The sequence below is a fragment of the Pseudophryne corroboree genome, chromosome 5 (genome assembly GCF_028390025.1).
Source record: "Pseudophryne corroboree isolate aPseCor3 chromosome 5, aPseCor3.hap2, whole genome shotgun sequence".
In the NCBI taxonomy this organism is placed as follows: Eukaryota; Metazoa; Chordata; class Amphibia; order Anura; family Myobatrachidae; genus Pseudophryne; species Pseudophryne corroboree.
In genome coordinates, this window is record NC_086448.1 from 295,030,329 (window position 1) to 295,051,591 (window position 21,263).

The 21,263-nt window shown below is 45.7% G+C and overlaps 2 long non-coding RNA genes across 2 annotated transcripts in view; one reads left to right on the forward strand and one right to left on the reverse strand.

Annotated features, from left to right (window-relative positions):
* Window positions 1-21,263, forward strand: part of LOC134929004 (uncharacterized) — a 114,856-nt gene that overhangs the window by 89,761 nt on the left and 3,832 nt on the right. The gene's annotated exons all lie outside the window — the stretch shown is intronic.
* On the reverse strand, window positions 15,573-21,005 carry LOC134929003 (uncharacterized). The gene is made up of 5 exons (XR_010178198.1): window positions 20,936-21,005; window positions 19,112-19,180; window positions 17,565-17,614; window positions 16,180-16,220; window positions 15,573-15,736 (listed from the first exon to the last, which is right to left on the reverse strand). It is a non-coding gene; the product is annotated as an uncharacterized LOC134929003 (long non-coding RNA).

Here is a 21,263-nt window from a genome sequence, read left to right on the forward strand (position 1 = left end):
CACTTATACTATACAGGGGTCCATTATATACACACTGATACTATACAGGGGTCCATTATATACACACTGACACTATACAAGGGTCCGTTATATACACACTGACACTATGCACGGTTCAATTTACACACTGACACTATACGGGGGACCACTATATAATTACTGACCCTATATAAGGATCCATACACACGCTGACACTATACAGGGGTCCATACAAACACTGATAGTATACAGGGGTCCTTTATATGCGATTGTGGGGAGGGGGTGCTAGGGAGGGACATCTAATGTAATAAAGCAGGACTGTTGGGCTGTAGAGAAAGACTCTATTACCGGTATTAGCAGCAGGGCTTATGCAGCACCAATCCTACTGATTCTCCTCCCACTCTACCTCTGCTGCTGTTATCCCAGGCTGACAGGGGATGTGCGCAGGGCAGTCGAGAGCCAGGATGGGCCCAGGTATGTTTCAAGGAGCGTGACCTAATCACAGGAGGTGTGGTCATGTACCCTTAGAAAAAAATACTGAAAAGAATAGTATTTTAAGCACCTCCATGGCCACACTGCAGCCCAGTACACAGCGGCGTGTGATGGGCTGAGAAAATGAGCTGCATCTGCTGCTGCTAGGTAAGGGGGAGGTGGTCTGGGCCCCTACTGGACCCTCACTGGGCCCCTCCATCACACCTGGCCCCGGGTAATTTGTACCCTTTCCCCCCTCTCTCGGCACCATTTGATGTGTGTGTAACCCTTTTCCAATCACCCAGTATCTTCCCTGTCTCCCCTGCCGCCCAAGTCACCCACTATTTCCCTGTCACCCTCTCCCAGTCACCATCTATCTCCCCGTTACTCCTGCCTCCCCATTCACCCACTATTTCCCTGTCACCCTCTCCCAGTCACCCACTTTCTCCACAAAGAAGTGGGGTGGGGACGAGACAGAATATTTCCTAGGGCATCAAAATAGCTAGGGCCCGCTCTGAGGACACACACGGTTTGTGCAGTGAGCAGGGACATAGGGGGTAATTCAGAGTTGATCGCAGCAGCAAAATTGTTAGCAGTTGGGCAAAACCATGGCCCTCATTCTGAGTTGATCACTCGCTAGCTACTTTTAGCAGCCGTGCAAATGCATAGTCGCCGCCCATGGGGGGGTGTATTTTCGCTTTGCAAGTGTGCGAAAGCCTTTGCAGCCGAGCTCTGCAAACACATTTTGTGCAGTTTCTGAGTAGGTCTGGACTTACTCAGCCCTTGCGATCACTTCAGCCTGTTCGTGTCTGGAATTGACGTCAGACTCCCGCCCTGCAAACGCTTGGACACGCCTGCGTTTTCCCAGACACTCTTAGAAAACGGTCAGTTGATACCCATAAACGCCTTCTTCCTGTCAATCTTCTTGCGATCAGCTGTGCGAATGGATTCTTTGTTAAATCCATCGCTCAGCAAGGAACCGCTTTGTACCCGTACAACAGGCCTAATTCTGAGTTGATCGCAGCAGCAATTTTGTTAGCAGTTGGGCAAAACCTTGTGCACTGCAGGAGGGGCAGATATAACATGTGCAGAGAGAGTTAGATTTGGGTGGGGTTTATTCACACTGAAATCTAAATTGCAGTGTAAAAATAAAGCAGCCAGTATTTACCCTGCACAGAAACAATATAACCACCCAAATCTACCTCTCTCTGCAAATGTTATATCTGCCCCCCCCCCTGCAGTGCACATGGTTTTGCCCAATTGCTAACAAACTTGCTGCTGCGATCAACTCAGAATTACCCCCAACGTGACTTTTTTTACCTGATCGCTGCACTGTGAAAATCGTCAGCAAGCGATCAACTTGGAATGACCCCCAATGTGCACTGCATGTGTGGCAGATATAACATTTGCAGAGAGGGTTAGATTTGGGTGGGTTATATTGTTTCTGTGCAGGGTATATACTCTCTGCTTTATTTTTACACTGCAATTTAGAGTGCAGATTCACACCCCACCCATATATAACTCTCTCTGCACATGTTATATCTGCCCCCCCTGCAGTGCACATAGGGGGGTCATTCTGAGTTGATCGCTAGCTGCATTTGTTCGCAGCGCAGCGATCAGGCTAAAAAATGGCAGTTCTGCGCATGCGTCTGTGGCACAATGCGCACGCACGACGTACGGGCACAACAAATGATGTCGTTTTGCATAGGGTCTAGCAAAGCATTACAGTTGCACTTGTTGCCGCAGAGTGATTGACATGAAGTTAGCATTTCTGGGTGGCAACTGACTGTTTTAAGGGAGTGTTTGGGAAAACGCAGGCGTGCCAGAAAAAACGCAAGCGTGGCTGGGCGAATGCTAGGCGGGTGTGTGACATCAAATCCGGAACTGAAAAGGCTGAAGTGATCACAAGTGCTGAGTAGGTTTTGAGCTACTCTGAAACTACACAAACATTTTTTGCATGCGCTCTGCGATACATTCGTTCGCACTTCTGCTGAGCTAAAATACACTCCCAGTGGGCGGTGGCATAGCGTTTGCACGGCTGCTAAAAACTGCTAGCGAGCGATCAACTCGGAATGACACCGCCCCCCATGGTTTTGCCCAACTGCTAACAAATTTGCAGCAGCGATTAGGTCTGAATTACGCCCATAAACAGAACTGTTTTTGCTTGGGCAAGTTGTATTTGACAATGTTGAAAAGCAAATAAAGAACACAATTACAGCACATTAATAACAAATAAACATAATTATTTTTATTCTCAAAATAGTACATGTCATTTATGCACATTTTTCACTGGAAAACGTGTCTGATTCACAGGAGGATGCAATAGGACGCACATTCAACTTATGCTGATTAAAATGAAATGTGGCATGCCTATATTCTGTGTGTAATTGTGACTGTATCAGCATACCAAATTAGGGCCCTCATTCCGAGTTGTTCGCTCGGTATTTTTCATCGCATCGCAGTGAAAATCCGCTTAGTACGCATGCGCAATGTTCGCACTGCGACTGCGCCAAGTAACTTTACTATGAAGAAAGTATTTTTACTCACGGCTTTTTCCTCGCTCCGGCGATCGTAATGTGATTGACAGGAAATGGGTGTTACTGGGCGGAAACACGGCGTTTCAGGGGCGTGTGGCTGAAAACGCTACCGTTTCCGGAAAAAACGCAGGAGTGGCCGGAGAAACGGTGGGAGTGCCTGGGCGAACGCTGGGTGTGTTTGTGACGTCAACCAGGAACGACAAGCACTGAACTGATCGCACAGGCAGAGTAAGTCTGGAGCTACTCTGAAACTGCTAAGTAGTTAGTAATCGCAATATTGCGAATACATCGGTCGCAATTTTAAGAAGCTAAGATTCACTCCCAGTAGGCGGCGGCTTAGCGTGTGTAACTCTGCTAAATTCGCCTTGCGACCGATCAACTCGGAATGAGGGCCTAGGTTCCACTGTTTGGCCGGAAAACTCTGTACTGTAGCATGCAGTGCATCCGGAAAGTATTCACAGCGATTCACTTTTTTCCACATTTTGTTATGTTACAGCCTTATTCCAAACTGGAATAAATTAATTTTTTTCCCTCAAAATTCTGCACACAGTGGGGGTAATTCCAAGTTGATCGCAGCAGGAATTTAGTTTGCAATTGGGCAAAACCATATGCACTGCAGGGGAGGCAGATTTGACATTTGCAGAGAGAGTTAGATTTGGGTGGGTTATATTGTTTCTGTGCAGGGTAAATACTGGCTGCTTTATTTTTACACTGCAAATTAGATTGCAGATTGAACACACCCCACCCAAATCTAACTCTCTCTGCACATGTTAAATCTGCCTCCCCTGCAGTGCACATGGTTATGCCCAGTTGCTAACTAAATTCCTGCTGCGATTAACTTGGAATTACCCCCAATATCCCATAATGACAACATGAAAAAAGTTTTTTTGAGATTTTTGCAAATTTATTGAAAATAAAAAACTAAGAAATCACATGTGCATAAGTATTCACAGCCTTTGCCCAATACTTTGTTGATGTGGCAGCAATTACAGCCTCAAGTCTTTTTGAATATGATGCCACAAGCTTGGCACTCCTATCTTTGGCCAGTTTTGCCCATTCCTCTTTGCAGCACCTCTCAAGCTCCATCAGGTTGGATGAGAAGCGTCGGTGCACAGCCATTTTAAGATCTCAGCAGAGATGTTCAATCGGATTCAAGTCTGGGCTCTGGCTGGGCCACTCAAGGACATTCACAGAGTTTTCCTGAAGCCACTCCTTTGATACCTTGGCACTGTGCTTAGGGTCGTTGTCCTGCCAGAGCCCAGACTTGAATCCGATTGAACATCTCTGGAGAGATCTTAAAATGGCTGTGCACCGAAGCTTCCCATCCAACCTGTGAATACTTATTTACATGTGATTTCTTAGTTTCTCTAGCATCCATAAGGGATATTGGGGACAGATTAGTATGATGGGGTATAGACAGGTCCAAAGGAGCCAGTGCACTTTAAATTTCTACAACTGGGTATGCTTGCTCCTCCCCTCTATGCCTCCTCCTACAGGTCAGTTTTGAAAAAAGTGCCCTGTGGAGAGGATGCACACTCTGCAAGCTCCAGAGTTTTTCTACAATTTCTTTTAAAGTTTTATTTCTTTCGGTATGCTGTTTGGAGCATAACAGGGATGGGGAGATAGTATATACTCTGCACCAGCTGAGTAGTTATTAGTAGAGATGAGCGGGTTCGGTTCGTCGAGATCCGAACCCCGCCGAACTTCACGTGTTTTACACGGATCCGAGGCAGCCTCAGATCTTCCCGCCTTGCTCGGTTAACCCAAATGAGGCCGAACGTCGTCATTCCGCTGTCGGATTCTCGCGAGATTCGTATTCCATATAAAGAACCGTGCGTCGCCGCCATTTTCACTTGTGCATTGTAGATTGAGCAGAGAGGACGTGGCTACGTTCTCTGCCTGAAAAGCTCAATATCTGTGCTCAGTGTGCTGCATTGTGGTGACCACCAGTATATTATAGTAGTACAGTATAGTAGGCCATTGCTGTATCTTGCAGCTCTGTGTCAGACTCAGTTCTAGTATCCTGATCAGTGCACAATATCTGCTGCATTGTTGTGACCAGTATATAATAGTACAGTGCTGCATTCTGGTGACCACCAGTATAGAGTAGTACAGTACAGTAGGCCATTGCTGTATCTTGCAGCTCTGTGTCACTTCTAGTATCATGATCAGTGCTCAATATCTGCTGCATTGTTGTGACCAGTATATAGTAGTACAGTGCAGCATTGTGGTAACCACCAGTATACAGTAGTACAGTACAGTAGGCCATTGTTGTTTCTTGCTGCTTCGTGTCACTTCCAGTATCCTGATCAGTGCTCAATATCTGCTGCATTGTTGTGACCAGTATATAGTAGTACAGTGCTGCATTGTGGTGACCATCAGTATATAGTAGTACAGTACAGTAGGCCATTGTTGTTTCTTGCTGCTTCGTGTCACTTCTAGTATCCTGATCAGTGCTCAATATCTGCTGCATTGTTGTGACCAGTATATAGTAGTACAGTGCTGCATTGTGGTGACCATCAGTATATAGTAGTATAGTAGGCCATTGCTGTATCTTTCAGCTCTGTGTCACTTCTAGTATCTATATCTGTGCTGCATTGTTGTGACCAGTATATAGTAGTAAAGTGCAGCATTGTGGTGACCACCAGTATATAGTAGTACAGTACAGTAGGCCATTGCTGTTTCTTGCTGCTCTGTGCCACTTCTAGTATCCTGATCAGTGCTCAATATCTGCTGCATTGTTGTGACCAGTATATAGTAGTACAGTACTGCATTGTGGTGACCACCAGTATATAGCAGTACAGTACAGTAGGTCATTGCTGTATCTTGCACCTCTGTGTCATTTCTAGTATCCATATCTGTGCTGCATTGTTGTGACCAGTATATAGTAGTACAGTGCAGCATTGTGGTGACTACCAGTATATAGTAGTACAGTACAGTAGGTCATTGCTGTATCTTGCAGCTCTGTGTCACTTCTAGTATCCTGATCAGTGCTCAATATCTGCTGCATTGTTGTGACCAGTATATAGTTGTACAGTGCAGCATTGTGGTGACCACCAGTATATAGTAGTACAGTACAGTAGGCCATTGCTATTGATATATTACTAGTATATAATTCCACACATTAAAAAATGGAGAACAAAAATGTGGAGGGTAAAACAGGGAAAGATCATGAGCCACTAGTGCTGAAGCTGCTGCCACTAGTCATGGCAGAGATAATTCAATGCCATCAACGTCGTCTGCCAAGGCCGATGCCCTATGTCATAGTAGAGAGCATGTAAAATCCAAAAAACAAAAGTTCAGTAAAATGACCCAAAAATCTAAATTAAAAGCATCTGAGGAGAAGTGTAAACTTGCCAATATGCCATTTACAACACGGAGTGGCAAGATATGGCTGAGGCTCTGGCCTATGTTCATGGCTAGTGGTTCAGCTTCACATGAGGATGGAAGCACTCATCCTCCCGCTAGAAAAATTAAAAGAGTTAAGCTGGCAAAAGAACAGCAAATGACTGTGCGTACTTCTAAATCACAAATCCCCAAGGAGAGTCCAATTGTGTCGGTTGCGATGCCTGACCTTCCCAACACTGGACGGGAAGAGTTGGCTCCTTCCACCATTTGCACGCCCCCTGCAAGTGCTCGAAGGAGCACCCACAGTCCAGTTCCTGATATTCAAATTAAAGATGTCACTGTTGAAGTACACCAGGATGAGGATATGGGTGTTGCTGGTGCTGAGGAGGAAATTGACAAGGAGGAATCTGATTGAGAGGTGGTTTGTTTAAGTCAGGCACCCGGGGAGACACCTGTTGTCCGTGGGACGAATATGGCCATTGACATGCCTGGTCAAAATACCAAAAAAAAATCACCTCTTCGGTGTGGAATTATTTCAACAGAAATGCGGACAACTGGTGTCATGCCGTGTGTTGCCTTCGTCAAGCTGTAATAAGTAGGGGTAAGGACGTTAACCACCTAGGAACATCCTCCCTTATACGTCACCTGGAGCGCATTCATCAGAAGTCATTGGCAAGTTCAAAAACTTTGGTTGACAGCGGAAGCAGTCCACTGACAACTAAATCCCTTCTTCCTCTTGTACCCAAGCTCCTGCAAACCACACCACCAACTCCCTCAGTATCAATTTCCTCCTTAGACAGGAAAGCCAATAGTCCTGCAGGGCATGTCACTGGCAAGTCTGACGAGTCCTCTCCTGACTGGGATTCCTCCGATGGATCCTTGAGTGTTACGCCTACTGCTCCTGGCTCTGCTGTTGTTGCTGCTGGGAGTCGATCATCATCCCAGAGGGGAAGTCGGAAGACCACTTGTACTACTTCCAGTAAGCAATTGACTGTCCAACAGTCCTTTGCAAGGAAGATGAAATATCACAGCAGTCATCCTGTTGCAAAGCGGATAACTCAGGCCTTGGCAGCTGTCCACTTATCTAGGCAGGCGATACCGAGAATGTACACAGACCTCAGAAAAAGAGTCACCAGTGTACTAAAAAATGCAGTTGTACCCAATGTCCACTTAACCACGGACATGTGGACAAGTGGAGCAGGGCAGACTCAGGACTATATGGCTGTGACGGCCCACTGGGTAGATGTATTGCTTCCCACAGCAACAACAGCAGTGGCGGCACCAGTAGCAGATCTCGCAAATGCCAACTCGTTCCTAGGCAGGCTACACTTTGTATCACCGCTTTCCATAAGAGGCACACAGCTGACAACCTCTTACCGAAACTGAGGAACATCATTGCAGATTGGCTTACCCCAATTGGACTCTCCTGGGGATTTGTGACATCGGACAACGCCACCAATATTGTGCGTGCATTACATGTGGGCAAATTCCAGCACGTCCCATGTTTTGCACATACAATGAATTTGGTGCTGCAGATATTTTTTTAAAAACGACAGGGGCGTGCAAGAGATGCTGTCGGTGGCTCGAAGAATTGCGGGCCACTTTCGGCATTCAGCCACTGCGTGCCGAAGACTGGAGCACCAGCAAACACTCCTGAACCTGCCCCGCCATCAGCTGAACCAAGAGGTGGTAACGAAGTGGAATCCAACCCTCTATATGCTTCAGAGGATGGAGGAGCAGCAAAAGGCCATTCAAGCCTATACATCTGTCTACGATATAGGCAAAGGAGGGGGAATGCACCTGACTCAAGCGCAGTGGAGAATGATTTCAATGTTGTGTAAGGTTCTGCAACCCTTTGAACTTGCCACACGTGAAGTCAGTTCAGACACTGCCAGCCTGAGTCAGGTCATTCCCCTCATCAGGCTTCTGCAGAAGCAGCTGGAGAGATTGAAGGAGGAGCTAAAACGGAGCGATTCCGCTAGGCATGTGGGACTTGTGGATGGAGCCCTTAATTCGCTTAACCAGGATTCACGGGTGGTCAATCTGTTGAAATCAGAGCACTGCATTTTGGCCACCGTGCTCGATCCTAGGTTTAAAGCGTACGTTGTATCTCTCCGGCAAACACAAGTCTGCAGATGTTCAAAGACCTGCTGGTGAGACGCTTGTCAAGTCAAGCGGAACGTGACCCGCCAACAGCTCCTCCTTCATTTTCGCTGCCAGGAAAAGGATCAGATTTCCAAAACCACCCACTGGCGGTGATGCAGGGCAGTCAGGAGCGAAAACTGACATCTGGTCCGGACTGAAGGACCTGCCAACGATTACTGGCATGTCGTCTACTGTCACTGCATATGATTCTGTCACCACTGAAAGAATGGTGGAGGATTGTATGAGTGACAGCATCCAAGTAGGCACGTCTGACGTATACTGGCAGGAAAAAGAGGCAATTTGGAGGCCCTTGCACAAACTGGCTTTATTTTACCTAAGTTGCCCCCCTCCAGTGTGTACTCTGAAAGAGTGTTTAGTGCAGCCGGTCACCTTGTCAGCGATCGGTGTACGAGGTTACTTCCACAAAATGTGGAGAAGATGATGTTCATCAAAATGAATTATAACCATTTCCTACGTGGAGACATTTAACCAGCAATTGCCTCCAGAAAGTACACAGGGACCTGTGATGGTGGATTCCAGTGGGGACGAATTAATACTCTGTGAGGAGGGGGATGTACATAGTGAAAGGGGTGAGGAATCGGAGGATGATGATGAGGTCGACATCTTGCCTCTGTAGATCCAGTTTGAGCAAGGAGAGATTGATTGCTTCTTTTTTTGGTGGGGGCCCAAACCAACCAGTCATTTCAGCCACAGTCGTGTGGCAGACCCTGTCGCTGAAATGATGGGTTTGTTAAAGTGTGCATGTCCTGTTTATACAACATAAGGGTGGGTTGGAGGGCCCAAGGACAATTCCATCTTGCACCTCTTTTTTTTTTTCTTTTCTTTTTTATCTTTGCATCATGTGATGTTTGGGGCCAATTTTTTTAAGTGCCATCCTGCCTGACACTGCAGTGCCACTCCTAGATGGGCCAGGTGTTTGTGTCGGCCACTTGGGTCGCTTAGCTTAGTCATCCAGCGACCTCGGTGCAAATTTTAGGACTAAAAATAATATTGTGAGGTGTGAGGTGTTCAGAATAGACTGGAAATGAGTGGAAATTATGGTTATTGAGGTTAATAATACTATAGGATCAAAATTACCCCCAAATTCTATGATTTAAGCGGTTTTTGAGGGGTTTTTGAAAAAAAAACACCGAATCCAAAACACACCCGAATCCAACAAAAATTTTTTAGGGAGGTTTTGCCAAAACGCGTCCGAATCCAAAACACGGCCGCGGAACCGAATCCAAAACCAAAACACAAAATCCGAAAAATTTCCGGTGCCCATCTCTAGTTATTAGTATTTACTTGAAAGGAAACCCCGTCTTATATCTGTCAGAGGATCATCCACTTATTGCTGGATGCTCGGGGGTGCTACCAGAGACAAATAATGTTATACAGAAAGAAGGAGAGAAAGAATGTCTCTTTGTTGGCGCACAACAAAGAGACATTCTTTCTCTCCTTCTTTCGGTATGCTGTTTGGGCAACAGCATACCTGCACTGTGGGAGTAAGTGGGGTATGGTCACCGGCCTCTTGAGGTGCACAGCTGCTTCCCCCACTGAGGGTCTGTTTGTTCAGCGGGGCATGGCGCCTTCGCTGTCGCAGCTGCAGCATGCCGCACACCCCTAACGCTGCCTGAAGGTGATCATTGGTGGTGAGTACTCGCCGGCGACCCCACTAGGGGGGTCCCCCAGTTCACTGTGTGGCTGAAGCATGGGTGAGGCATACGGGTCCTGCTGTAGCCCCTGCGTGAGACTGGCTAAAATACATTGTACCAAGCATTTATGTGTGGCTACAAACATAGGGTGAAATGGCCAGTATAAATATAAAACAGTAGCTCCTGCGCCATGGTGGGAGGTGGAGCTACATGAGAGCGGGCTCAGCTGCATTTTGGCGCCTTCCTCTGCATAGCAGCAGCAGCCTCAAGAGCTCCTCCATAACAGTCACTGGATCACTGGTACCGGGTGTAGAGGGGGAGAGCCGCTATAGTGTGCACAAGTAACATCCCTCTGAGGGATTTTTCACAATATAGTCTCACTGTTGTTTACATATATAAAATGCTGAAAGCCTAACTGGGGCTGTACAGTGTTGGGTGCGCTGGTATTCTCTCTCCTGTGTCTCCTCTCACATGCAATAGGGCAGGCTTGTATAGCATTTCAGGCTGTGTTGTATGTGTACTTAACCTGTTTTGCTTATTCAATATGGTAAAACAGAAGTTATGCAGTGTTTGTAATGCTAGATTCTCCCATAGTTCATGTGGCTCAATGTTATGTGAGCAGTGTAGTCAGTCATCTCAATGCTGATAACAATGTGGGGGAGAGTCCAGAGCACTCCTGTTTGGGGGCTATTAAAACTTTGATGTCTGATATGTCAACTCAGCTCACCACAAATGCAAATAAAACTCAAGAACTGCAACAAACAGTGGCAAGTCTAACTGCTAAACATCCCCCCTGTCTGCTACATGTGCACAAAACCGTGCTCTACCTGCACTCCTATCAGATACTGATGATGATGATATACAGGATGATGGGGACGATGTGGACCCCATAAGGGATTCCACCCCTACCCAATGTATTGAACTCCTCATATTGGCTATACAGGATGATGGGGATGATGTGGACCCCATAAGGGATTCCACCCCTACCCAATGTATGGAACTCCTCATATTAGCTATTCGGGATGTGTTAAAGCTCCCCCTGGTGGATGCTAATACTTAGCAATTTTTCCTCCCACAAGACAAACTGACAGTCACATTTCCTGATTCCAAGGAATTGGATGATTTATTGAAATAGCCTAGAAAATCCTTATAAAAAATATCAGGTGTCCAAATGGTTTCTGCATACATTCCCCTTTGCCCCTGAAGGCAGAAAATTCTGGGAGGAATCTCCAGCGGTAGACATCTCAGTCTCTCACCTTTCTAAAAAGGCGGTACTTCCTGCTCCGGGCTCCTTTACAGTAAAGAACTCGGCAGATAAGAAAATTGAGGCCACTCTAAAATCTATCTACACTGCTGTAGGTGTAGCTATAAGACCAGTCATTGCTGGTTGCTGGATGACACATGCAATTTATTCCTGGGCTTCTCAAATTCAGGAAGGTCTTTCGGGTGATATGACCTTAGTTACTACTGTAACTTTCCTAAAACACATTCAGGACATGGCAAGAGTCCTCTGTGACTCACCTTAAAGAGATTGGCAATATTAATGCGCAGAGCCATATGGTTGTGTCAGTGGATTGTCAGTGGATTGCTGATGCTGACTCCAAACGTAATGTGTAATCTCTTCCCTTTATTATTATTATTATCCTTTATTTATATGGCGCCACAAGGGTTCCACAGGTGAATGGCTCTTTGGAGGTGAATTGGACGCATGGATCTGCAAAGCTACTGCTGGGAAATCCACGTTTCTCCCTTCGGGAGCTCCACCTGCTAGACCTATCTACCCGGGACCATCTACTCAGTCCTTTCGGTCCTCTACATTTTGATCTAGGGCCAGGGGGGCCTCCAACGCAGTTAGAGGCACCAGAGGTAAGCCTAAGAAACCAGCCATTGCCGGGTCTCGGGATCAGAGCACCAGTTCTGCTTCCGCAAAGACTTCAGCATGACTGTGCCCACCCACCCCGAGGGGATCTCATGGTGGTAGCTCTGTTACATCACTACAGACACATCTGGGATGGTTCCTGCCAAGATGCTTGGGTAAGGGACCTTATCTCTCAGGGTTACAAGCTGTAGTTCGATGGTGCTCCTCCCCAATGATTTTTCAAATCAAGCGTACCAGCTTTGGAAAATATGTGAGGTACGCTGCTACTGGTCATCAACAAGTTGGTCCAGTCCCAGGTCATTGTTCCAGTACCCCTACAACAATGAGGACAAGGTTACTACTCCTGACTGTTCGCAGTACTAAAACCAGACGGGCCTGTGAGACCCATTCTGAATCTGAAGTCCTTGAATCCTTATCTGAAGGTTTTCAAATTCAAGATGGAATCTTTGAGAGCAGTGATCGCAGGACTGGAACAACAAGAATGTTTACCTCCATATCCCAATTTGGCCTCCTCATCAGGCCTATCTGCGGTTCACCCTACTGAACGATCACTACCAGTTTCAGGCGTTACCCTTCATCTTGTCTACAGCTCCGGGGGTGTTCACGAATTTGATGATGGAAATGGTGTTTCAGCTCGGGGTCCAGGGGGTCAACTTAATTCCATACATCGGCCGTGGCGTACATCAATTGACAAGAGGGACAAAAAGCAGGGCCTTCATGCAAGAAGTGTCAAGACTACTCCTCTGGGCAGAAGGAAATGCAAGACCACTGTCCGCGATCTTCATTCCGGAAGTGGACAACTGGGAAGCGGACTTCCTAAGTCGCCACGACCTCCACCCGGGGGAGTTGGGACTACACCCTCAGGTGTTTCAATAGATCATTGACAGGTGGGGATGCCCACAGATCGACTTGATGGCCTCTCGCCTCAACAAGAAGCTTTGCTGCTATTACTCACGAACTAGGGACCCTCAGGCGAGCGCAGTCAATGTGCTGACATCGCCTTGGCCTTACCAGCTGGTCTATCTGTTTCCTCCGATTCCGTTGATCCCAAGGGTGCTCAAGCGGATCAGGCATCAAAGAGTGGGAGCAATCTTGATTGCCCCGGATTGGCCCAGAAGAGCGTGGTACGCGGCTTTTCTGGACATGTCCATAGAGGACCCTTGGCCTCTACCACTAAGAAGGAATCTTCTTCAACAAGGACCGTTCATCTACCCGGACTTACGGCGGCTTCGTTTGATGGTATGGAAGTTGAGCGGAACATTCTAGCTCACAAAGGGCTTTCCAAAAAGGTCATTGCCACTATGGTGCAAGCCAGAAAACCTGTGACGTCAAAACACTATCATCATATCTGGCAGAGATATGTCTCCTGGTGCGAGGAACGCACATATCCCTCTGTGGAATTCCACTTGGGTAGGTTCCTAAGTTTCCTGCAGGCTGGAGTGGTTAAAGGCTCACATCTGGGATCCATTAAGGTCCAGATTTCAGCTCTTTCCATCTTCTTCCAGTAAAAGCTGGCTCTCTTGCTGGAAGTTCAGACCGTCTTGCAAGGGGTGCGTCACATACAACCCCCATTCGTTCATACGGCACCTTAGGATCTGGATGTAGTGTTACGCTTTGTACAGTCCTCCTGGTTTGAACCTCTGACGACGATAGAAGATAAGTACCTCACATGGAAAACGGTGATGTTACTGGCATTGGCTTCTGCTAGGCATGTCTCAAAATTGGGGTCCTTGTCGTGCAAAAGTCCGGACTTGGTCTTTTACAAGAACAGAGCGGAGCTCAGGACTAGACAGCAGTTCCTGCCGAAGGTTGTCTCCACGTTTCATTTGAATCAACCTATTGTGATTCCGTCCAGTTCTGACACTTCTGCTCCTTCGGAGGCACTGGATGCAGTGCGAGCCTTGAAAGTCTATGTCAAAAGGATGGCTCAGATCAGAAAGACAGATTCCTTGTTCATGCTGTATGAGGCGCGGGAAAAGGGTTGCCCTGCTTCAAAGCAGTCAAATTGCTCATTGGATTAGGTTTACTATCCAACAGGCCTATGCGTCTGCAGCCTTACCTGTTCCACAGTCTCTGAAGGCCCACTCTACGAGATCGGTGGGCTCTTCCTGGGTGACTGCCCATAGATTCTTGGCCCTACAGCTATGCCGTGCTGCTACCTGGTCGGGGAAGAACACCTTTGTGAAGTTTTACAAGTTTGATACCCTGGCCAAAGAGGATACCCAGTTTGGGCAGGCGGTGCTGCAGATGTCTTTGCACATTCCCACCCATTCTGGAAGCTTTGGGGCATCCCATCATACTAATCTGTCCCCAATATCCCTTATGGATGCTAGAGAAAATAGGATTTTAAATACGTACCGGTAAATCCTTTTGTCGTAGTCTATAAGGGATATTGGGTACCCACCTCTGTGCGGTGACTTTCTGCAGGTTCTCTGTTCTGTGTTTCCTGTTCAGCTGTTGCTGTTAATGTTGCCGTGCGTTTCTGGCTAGGTTATATGTTGGTGTGCTGGTGTGTAAATCTCACCACACTTTTTGTTATGTTCCTTCTCTCAAGTATGTCATTCTCTTGCACTGTTTACCGATAACTGACCTGTAGGAGGAGGCATAGAGGGGAGGAGCTAGCACACCCAGTTGAAGAAATTTAAAGTGCACTGGCTCCTTTGGACCCGTCTATACCCCATCGTACTAATCTATCCCCAAAATCCCTTATAGACTACGAGCAAAGGATTCATCGGTAGGTATTTAAAATCCTATTTTTTTATTTTTAATAAATTTGCAAAAATCTCAAAAAAACTTTTCACGTTGTCATTATGGGGTATTGTGTGTAGAATTTTGAGGGAAAAAAATAATTTATTCCATTTTGGAATAAGGCTGTAACATAACAAAATGTAGAAAAAGTGAAGCGCTGTGAATACTTTCCGGATGCACTGTATATACATTATCTCATTGAGAAATAGTAACGAAAGACACTACAATGCTTCTAATTTCACATTTCCAATGTTCGCACAAATTCTTCCCCTCTTACACACACCTGCTGTAAGCTGATGCCTAACCAGTCATTTACACTTTCATCCCAATAACCGGCTACAGCACACCAAGATAACATTATATACCTGAAGTCTGTATGTACTCTGTGAATGTGCAAAATACATTTCAACAAAAGACTTACAGTACTCATTAAATTAAAGAGCAGTTTTTTTTTATTTTTTTAATGCTCTGGGTTGGAAGGGGGGGGGGGGGGGGTAGGCGGTAAATCCCCCCCCCCCATGGGTGTGACCTGTATGTGCTGGTGTGGGTAGAACTGCTGCCTTAGATGTTATTATCCATGCGAGTCAGTGGGGGGTATAAGGTGAATTTGGTGTCTGAGGTCCATGGTGAGGTCAGCTGTGATCACGCGGTAATCCTCTGTTGGGTTACTAGGATATGGAATAAGTGGGGCAGACTGGAGGAAGTGTAGGTACTTACCCTGGGTGTAGCTGTGGGGAATTACCTGCTTTTCAAGGTTGCTCCCCACAGCTACACCTAGGGTAAGTACCTACACTTCCTCCAGTCTGCCAGCCTCTCCTAGAGGATTACTGTGTGATCACAGCTGACCTCACCATGGACCTCAGTATAACTGCAACCCCCCACTGACTAGGATTAGGCAGCAGTTGATGTTGTCACCCACACCAGCGCGGTCACACCCACACTAATCTCCCTGGCGGTGGCGTTTCATCTTGTTCCTGTAAAGAGAAGAAAAACCTTGTAAGTGACAAAGGTACAGGGACTCATGTACACAACGCAAACAGTGTAGACAGTCATAGATATGAACATTATGAGGGAAAGAGAATGGGAAAACGCTGTGGTTACCATAGCTGAGAAAAGGCGGTAGGGAGTATGTATGAGGATGAGGTTGTAGACATAGGGAGCTGAGCAGTGCAGTTCGAGGGGGCCTTGTATGTGAGGGTGAGAGATGGAGGAGTATTCTGTAAGTGAAGGAGAGCCAGCGTTAGGCAGGGGAGGCAGATGTGGATCGGCGAGACAAGTCTTGCTGCAGCGTTAAGTACGGATTGAAGGGAAGCAAGATATGAGTGAGGGAGGCCTGTAAGGAGATGGTTGCAGTAGTTGAGATGGGAAAGGATGAGTGAGTGGACAATAGTTTTATTGGCAGCTTTGAGTCACTTACTTATTTGATTGTCTTTTCTGTTTTGGGGGGTTACGAGATCTCTGTGGTACAGGGAAGAAAATACAATACATTTTAGGAGGATTATAGAGAGTAATCACCAATACAAGCTAGTTACTACTACCCCTTTTCCACCTCTTAAGCACAGGTTGCAGCCGGAGCCTGACACGGGTGCTACTCGGCTGCAACCCGTGCTCAGCCCCCTTTCCCACTGCGCTCGCCAACCCGGCATATTGCCAGGTTGGTGCCGCTGCTGGCGACGTGGCAGGGTGCGGTGCTGGGAGATCACATGATCTCCCAACGCCGCCCTTCCATAGAGTATGAATGGGAACCGTGTCGCATCGACACGGCTTCTGTTTACACTGCACAGCTTACCGAGTTGAACTCGTGTTCAACCCGGTAAGCTACCCGGGTAGGATTCCCAGATCACTTTTTCCGGGTTGACCCTTTTCCACTAGCAAAAAACACGGGTAAATGCACGCCCCGTGCATTTACCTGTGTTTTTTGAGCTAGTGGAAAAGGGGTACAAATGTTACAGGTTTATTCAATATCGTTCAGAAGATAACAAGATGGCCATAAAGGTTGCAGATAGCCATAAGCAGACTAGGGTAAGCAGAGGTGGGGGTGTCAGTGGTGGCGGATGTGACGGGAATCCAAACACTACTGTCATTATATACACTAGTATATTAGACACAGTGGCCGCTAAAGATGGGTACACACCTACGCGACCCTCGGCTGATCGAGTAAAACGCTCCCAATCAGGCAAGCTCTGTGTGTACTCAGCTGTGACCCCTATGACCTCCTGTGAGGCGGCGGTTGGGGGGTAGTAGCTCCTCTTTGGAGTTTGGGAGGTCGCATGTGCAGCACATAAGATGTGACCTCCTGGTCCTAGCTGTTGCAGGAGCGCTATAAGCCATTTATTGTCTAACACTCCTACATCCATACAGAGTACACACCTATACAATCAACGGCTGTTCACCTGATATCAGGAGAACAGGGCGACGATTGTATAGGTGTGTACTCAGCTTTATTCCCAGCTGCAGATTACATCGGCCCCACATAGAGAATTTTGATAGACAATTAGAACCACTTGGCCCATCTAGCCTGCCCTAAATACATGTATATGCACACACTAGGGTTAATATTGATGGGAGCCAATTTACCAGATTGTGGGAGGAAACTGGAGTACCCGGAGGAAACTCGAACAAGCACGGGAAGAATATACAAACTCAGGGCCATGGTGGGTACTGACCCACGACTTCAGTGCTGTGAGGCAGTAATGCTAACCACAGCGCCATACGTACTACCCAACTGCTGTATGCCAGAGCCATATGGCTCAGTCTCCCTCACATTCCCTGGACTGACATATAGATGTTTTATTCACTCACCCTTATTGTCTCTAACACATCCACAAAGGACAAGATATTTCTTTCAATGGCTGTAAAGAAAATGTAAAACAACAGTCAGTGTCTTGGATTCTGCAGGTGCTCATTGATGGGCAATGTGACTTGTACAATGTTTCTAATAGCCGCTGAATTCAACTTAAAATGGGTGGGCACAATTTTTTTTGCTAACGAATTAGATGCGCACATTTACCCACGTTTACTCTTCATAGGATTTAAGGTGCCCTTCTCTTCATAGCCCCTGAGCAAGTTTGTAAAGTTTGGGAAATCCCTATTTTAAGATAAAAATATCAGGTCTTGGTTCAGGACCCCTGGGGCACTCCCAGTCATGAATGATTAGGCACTTAGAAGTTTTAATTAGCTTAATTTGGCCAATCATGTTGTCATTTTTGGGAAGATATTCTGCAAGAATAATGGGATAACTGATGCTGGACAGGTATATTGGTGTTGTATTGAAAGGACCAGTGTTTTTAGGCTAGCAGGTGGGAGTTACAGGGGCTTTCAACACATTTTAGAAATTGGCAAAAATGATACAAAAAATGTACCATGGAATTGTGAGTTAAGTGTGAGCTCCACAGACGAGCTAAGTGACATTTCCCTGCAATATGTGCATTAATTCATTGCGCGGTAAACAAAATATTACAGCCTGCTAATTGAATCTGCCCCTTAGTGGGAAACAGTGTTTAGCATATAACAGCTATGTGGAGTTCTCTGTAACTGTAATATAAGTGCTGGCATCAGTATAAGACCCACAATGCCTGAGCGCAAGTGCCTTATACAAGGCTATGACTGACCCATCTCCCAATGCAGATACTCTCCCACTGCTACACTGATCATGGCTGTACAACTTATGGCCAATCTCCCAATGCAGATACTCTCCCACTGCTACACTGATCATGGCTGTACAACTTATGGCCGATCTCCCAATGCAGATACTCTCCCACTGCTACACTGATCATGGCTGCACAACTTATGGCCGGTGTGGGGCTCCATGGCTGTAACTGACCGATCTCCCAATGCAGATACTCTCCCACTGCTACACTGATCATGGCTGCACAACTTATGGCCGGTGTGGGGCTCCATGGCTGAACACATTACTTATTAATCCCAAGTGCATGATTAGGAATTGACATGACTATGTGAAGTGATTAGTGTTACATGTACCTGCAGCTGCCAGGTGCATACAAGCGTAGTTTAATACACATCAGTCCCAAGACGGGGCATTTGATTAGGTGCAGAGCTTTTGGGAGCAACCACTATACACTATGAGACAGGGGCGTCACTAGATATGTGTAGGCCCCATAGCAACTGTTTATAAGATCTCTTATATACCACCAAATGATACATAATCTATACAGCACAGGAACTATAACAGGGAAGATAGGTCACCTCAGGTGTGAGCTGCACCCCCATAGCCTTTGGTAGTTCTGCCCTTGTATTCAGTATCCTGACTGCATAATTCCCCAAAGGTGTATTCATTATAATCAACAAGAGAATTCACATCATTTCACAGCTTTATCTACTTTACTTACCGGTCAGTCCTTCATCCGCGCGCATCGCGCATCCCAAAACAAAATCAATGATCGATGACATTCTTAAAGCTGTTGAGTGCAAATATAAAAAAAATGAGTAATCTGTATAATATATATACATACTAATAAATCTGATGGAGAAATGTAACACAGTAACAAGGACAGGCGATGTGCAATTATTATCTAGGTGGTAATTTGAGAACCTGTATGGAATTTTCTAATGTGCTTACTTTGTATTATGGGCCTGATTCTGAGGTGACAGACAAGCTAGGTACACACTATACAATTATTGGGCCGATTTACCAATAATCAGGTTCTCAGGCAAATATTTTTTATAGTGTGTATGAAAGAGCGTTTCAGCATTTTGCCGATAATTCTGGAAAACCTCTCCCACATACACATGAGCGATCGATTTTGCAATCTGTTGCCCCCAACCAAAAATCTTGGCTACAATCTCCTGATATCGAGCAGTATGTGTGTAATCTCAATAATCTGCCCATATTTCCTATGTTTTCCTGTCACTATGTCATCCTCCTTGCGGGCGGACATATGCAAATGCGGTGTGATATGGTAACTTTAAAAAGAAATCTGTTAGTGTGTAGCTCAGATATTAGTGCCCACAATGTCCCCAAAAATTGGTCGATTGATGGGCCAACATAAAAAAAATCTGTCAGTGAGTACCCAGCTTTAAGCAAAGATCCAGTAACTGCACGTGGACAGACTATGCTGCCATGTAAGTGGGCAAGTACACTAGATTTTTTTTGCCTGCAGGGTAAATACTGGCTGCTTTTGCATGTAGCCCACAAATGCTGGACAGCTTTATTACACTGTAATTTAGATTTGAGTTTGGACACGCCTCTCTCACGTCTAACGCTTACTTTACGTCTGCCTTCACTCCTGCAGTGCAGCATCGTATGTCAGCCTCAGGCCTGACATATACTTTGTTGCTGCTACAGTATTATTCTGATAATTATTATACTGTTATTCATTTCTGCATAGATGTACTATAAATATGAAGCCAAGGAAATGTCACTGACAAGATAGGTCTGGCCTCTTAACTGCTCAGAGAGGCAGCCCGAGAGCAGTTGTAAGCAGGATGAATTACGACATCACAGTGGTCAGGCCATGGCATGTAAAGGATGTAAATGTGTTTCTATGACATCGCTCTCTAATACGTTTCTCCATAATTTGTGCGTTAAATGATACTGGTTCAAAAAATAAACTATAATACGAGGGTAAAGCCGCCTTAATAGTGACCAAAGACCGCTGCAGAGCCGCTATTACACCCGCGTTACCGAAATGTTATACTTTGTGACAGTTTTTATTTTCATTTTACATATAAACCAAACCTTGGGGTATATTTGCTAAAGATCGATTTTGCTTGGTTTTGTTTGATTTTAGATCGATGTTAAAACGATTTTAATTGATGTTGGGCTTACAGGGTTAAAATACATTTACTAACATTTAAAAATGTATATAAAATATTATCTGCTAGCAAATGTGTGTTTTAACCCTGGAAGCCCAACATCGATTAAAATATATTTAACATCGATCTAAAATCGAACAAAACCAAACAAAATCGACTTTTATTAAATATACTCCCTTGTGACATTTCTGTAGAACATCGGGGAACACTTAAGATTTGGGGTGATGTTTAATAAACTCTTATCTGACATCTGCCCCACCTGCAGTGCAGCATCACATGTCAGATACTTTGTTGATGCTATTTATTATTGAATACAGGTTTATTCTGATAATTATTATACTGCTATTAGTTTCTGCATAGTTGTACTATAAATCTAAAGCCAAGGAAATCTCACTTACCAAGTAAGATGTTGTCGCTCGACAGATCAGGGAGGCAATGACCTGTTGTAGCATGGGAGCAGTAGTAAGTACTGTAAGATGTATTATGACATCACAATTCACTAGTCACAGTGGCCAGGCCATGGCATGTAAAGGGTGTAACTGTGCTTCCATCACATCGCTCTCTAATACGTTTCTCCATGATTTGTGCATTAAATGATATTGGTTCAAAAAATAAACTACAATACGAGGGTAACACCTCCCTAATAGTGACCAAGAGCCCGCTGAAGAGCCGCTATTACACCCGCGTTACCGAAATGTTATAATTTGTGATGTTTTATTTTATTTT